Source organism: Austrofundulus limnaeus, unplaced genomic scaffold (genome assembly GCF_001266775.1).
Source record: "Austrofundulus limnaeus strain Quisiro unplaced genomic scaffold, Austrofundulus_limnaeus-1.0 Scaffold12, whole genome shotgun sequence".
Lineage (NCBI taxonomy): Eukaryota > Metazoa > Chordata > Actinopteri > Cyprinodontiformes > Rivulidae > Austrofundulus > Austrofundulus limnaeus.
Window position 1 is genome coordinate 2,439,152 of NW_013952414.1, and position 4,194 is coordinate 2,443,345.

The 4,194-nt window shown below is 36.3% G+C and overlaps 1 long non-coding RNA gene across 2 annotated transcripts in view; it reads left to right on the forward strand.

Moving 5' to 3' along the window:
• Window positions 1-3,391: 3,391 nt before the first annotated feature.
• LOC106513447 (uncharacterized) overlaps window positions 3,392-4,194 on the forward strand; it is a 53,142-nt gene continuing 52,339 nt past the window's right edge. For both annotated transcript variants that reach the window (XR_001309784.1, XR_001309783.1), the window contains exon 1: window positions 3,392-3,677. This is a non-coding gene — a long non-coding RNA (uncharacterized LOC106513447). The remainder of the gene's footprint in view (window positions 3,678-4,194) is intronic.

Genomic DNA, 4,194 nt, shown 5'->3' on the forward strand with positions numbered 1-4,194 from the left:
GAACCGGTTTGATCCTGATTGCAGACACTGCAGCTGGCAATTTCTAGAATAATCTGCGGCTCCAGCCCTGCCTGCCCTGCCCCCGACAAATACGTCGGCTCTTTCCAACCCCACCCTGCCTCGTGCCCCGGCATCCTTTACACGGCCCTCCAGCAGCATCGATAATATGGACCGGAGAAGAGGGTTTGACTTGCTGAATCAGAGGATCTCACCTTCCCCGTGCACGTGATGGGAGGGAAATGTTGTGGAAACCTACAAGCTATTGGCAGCTGTTAAAGTCAACGAGTTATAGATTTCTCAGTAATGACAAAGCCAAGTTCATGATACACAGAAATACACAGAATAAAGTTTAATTCAGAAAAAATAAAATCTAATGGTTTGATGCCTTTTCATATATTTCATTTGAACACTATTTTATACATTTTTACGCCTCTGTCACTCCTACATTACTTGCTTTATTCCCCAAAAGGACGACAGTATATTAGTCCTGCTGCATTTAAGATGCTATGGTTAATTGCAAATAATACCAAAAAAGGATGCAGTGTTTATAAAATTTGGTTTGCATAAACTGCTAAAAAAGATATATTGCTGAGTTGCAGATGACCTAGTGTCGACATCACAAAATGCAGATGGGGACAGGAAGTAAATGCAGCCCCGTTTCCTTCTGTTGATTCAGCGTCAAAACACCTAAATTCTGTGCCGTGTACCGTTGTTACAATCGCTCATTTAAACAAAAAATAAGCAGTGTGTCACAAGAGAGCTAATTTAAAAAAAAAACGTACAGAAAATTTAACAAATGTGGATCAACAATCTATGACTAAAACAGGAGGTGCAATACAAGAGTTTGCAGCAACCACTTTCTAACAGGATCGTATCGTTTAAATCGTATTTTCAGATATTTTGTTTGACAKTTACTCAAACAGGTTTACAGAAGCTAACTAAATGATTTTCAGGTAGATCCAAGCACATAGAAATAAKGGGTAACTCGTTATTAGCGTTAGCGATAGTATTGTTATCATAGGCTTAAAATAGCACAAGTCACTACTCACCTGGGCAAAAACAAGTCAACAGCCATTTAAAGCTTCTTTGGATCCTAAATGTTTGACCCAACCTGAAACAAAATAATTGTAGCTTTGAGGCTTTTGAAAGCTTTCTGGCTCCTCGTATGATACGAGGTCTGCAGCACCAGATTGCTTATGTCAATCGCCTCGACACCGGTAAATCCTACAGATTATATTTTTATTAAGACAATATAGATATATATCCTAAATGTACGGATGTTTTTTTTTGTGATATCTCATCTGCACCAGCCCATTTAGGGCATTAACGTACTCACTGTGATACATTTTGCTGTGTTTTGAACCGGAGAAAATCATTTCCTGGCCCCCATCTGAATTTTGTGCATCATCCGGGTCATGTGACTGCAACCCAGGAGGTTTTTTTTAATTTGTCTTTGGCACCTCTTGGCCTTGCCAATAGGTTGTTGATCCAGTCAGATTAGGTCCATTTCACTACAGACATTTAAATTTAAGACTAAGGGCTGCATTCAATTCAGAGGAAGTTCTGCTTGACAGGTTTTTTTATTTTAATTTCTTTTTTTACAGATCAGCCAGCATCTGCAGCTGCAGAAGTGGAAATAAAAAAATAAAATGTCTGCTGTAAAATACGACTATTAAACCATTTTTTCCAATCTGAAGCTGTTCACAAAGCGGTCTACAACAGGTAAGATATTAATTATTAAAAACTCCATTCAAATTTATGAGCTATCACATTTAGCTCTTTTCACAGGAGGTAGTGATTTATCATTTTTTATGTAACGTGGCTTTCCTTTTTTGCATAAGAATTAATATATTGTCACATGTGACCATTAAGTTTACATTAAAAAAGTAAAATYTTTTAGTGTATAAAACTTAAAATATCATAAACATGTGCAGCATTTTCTGCTCTGAGTGTTAGAATCTGTGTCTACGATATATTTTTAAGSTCTTCACACACAGTAGCAGGTGTGTTGTGAACGGTGCAATAGCAGATATTGACAGGAAGGAAACAATCTGTTCACGTTCTTCAACAACTGAAACTGTTTATCTGTTAATCACTGTAGTAAAGCTGGTAAATCTCCCATGTGTGCAGCAGTCTGTGCAGTGGTCTCCCAGTGGGTGTACCACCAGTAACTGTAGTTCTGACTTTAACGTAATATACTTCTGCGGACAACAAAACACATGGATATTACACTTGTATACAGGCTGATTTATTATATTTTACTAAAAGTGAACAAAGTAACACACTTAATAAAAAATAAAACGTGCTTCACTGAAGCACGTTTTATTTTTAGTACCTCAGACCACAAGAAGCTGTAGTTAGGTACTTTTTCAATAAACCTGATTGATKGTAGACATTTTTACCTAAAATAGTAGAACAAACACAGGTGTATTAATGATGTATTAATGAGGCTCTGCACATGAACAGGAAACCAGCACATGCAGGTGCAGAAGTAGGATGTAGTCCCTGTTGTCACACCTGTGCTACTACTTTGAGTCAGAGTTTGTTTCATTTTAATTTTATGTTTTGTTTCTGGTTGGGACTGAAATGGGTCTTATAGATTCTGCACCAAAAAATTAAGGTGTGTTCAAGTGTGACTGCTTCTGCTACTTCTACTGAGACAAAAAAAAMAAAMAAAAAAAAAAACAGAGGTGTATAGTATCAAAGTACATCTGTAATTTTACGAAGTGTTTTTTWWAAATCATAACTTTTATTTTATGTTCAAAACATAAAAATGTTTACTACAAATTTAAATGACCATAGCTCATCATGAAGGAGTTGTTTATGCACTCTAAAAATGAAGTGTTGAATTTACTTAACCAAGTTATGTTAACTGGTTCCACTAAACTGAAATTAATAAACTGATTTACATTTATGCAATTTGTTTTAGTGGAACCAGTTTACATAAAYTGAAYRTTTCATTTCYTAGAGTGTACTTTTACTGTCCTGATTATTGTGAGCAGTTTTGCTTACWTTTCTTATCAGAGAAATACAYTTTTACCAAAGTCATTTTCTCTGTTAACCTGCAATGTACTGCCTAAAATACAGTACATTCCCAGGTTGTGGGTACTTCCTACCTCTTTATGGCCTAACTGCTGCCAAGGACTTTGACTTTGCACAAAACCAGTTCAAACAATTTGATTGGTTGTCTTCTTTTGACTGACACCWTTTTTCGACCAAATGGGTTCATATATTGGCTCTCCAGAGCCCAAAATGTGTGGCAAGCTCCTCATGTCGGTGATTGAGTGACTGTAGAATCTGCCAATCAGCTCTGAGCTTCATTCTGACGCCACAGCTGTGCAGCCAATCAAGTTCTCTTTTATTCARTATGCAGCTTTGGTGGGTGTGGACCTTGTGTGGAGAAAATTTTATGATGTGGCAGCCATTTTGTCCCTCGAGTGATGACAACAGTAGACATGAAAAACATGTTTTGAATGTCATTTKTTTGGACAGTAAACTGACTAAACTTGCTGCTAAAGAGAAAATRTAATTGTAATAAAGTATTTTGAGTGCTTCAAGACAAGGAAGAGAGACTTTTGTAGGCAGGAAATGTCATAAAAGAAAGGATTATGCATTCCTTCCAGCTGCCATTTTGGATCACTTTCGGTCAGAAAAAGAGAACAAATTATCCATCAAAAGTAAGTAAWTTTTTTTTTAATTTTTGCTGCTGTGGTTTTGTAAGCTRTGTGGATTGTAATGATTTGAAAAAAGTGAGGATTTATATGTATTTTGCAGTGTTTTGGCTATTTGTTGGTGCGCATTTGCTACATCTCCTTCATGTAGCTCATATTGCTGAATGTTAATATTTAGATGTATTTTAATCATGCTGTGAGTAAATATGGCTGGTAGAATATGAATTGGGTGGTTTTTATCTTTCATTTCGACCCTAAGTGAAATCTCTGTTGAAGCATTTAGAAATTTTTGTATTGCCCCCACATTGGGCAATATTTGTCCAGTTTGGACACTTGCTGGAGCCCTGCAAGTACAATGGACATGCTGGATTATATTGTGTCTCAAATATACATTTTTGATGCTATTGTTCTTAAATTTGAACTGGTATTTGTTGGAAATCTACACTTTAGGCCAATGTATTTTTCCTTAAATACCTCCTTCCCTTCATGTTCTGGAACACTTTAAAAATCTTAAAATTTTAAG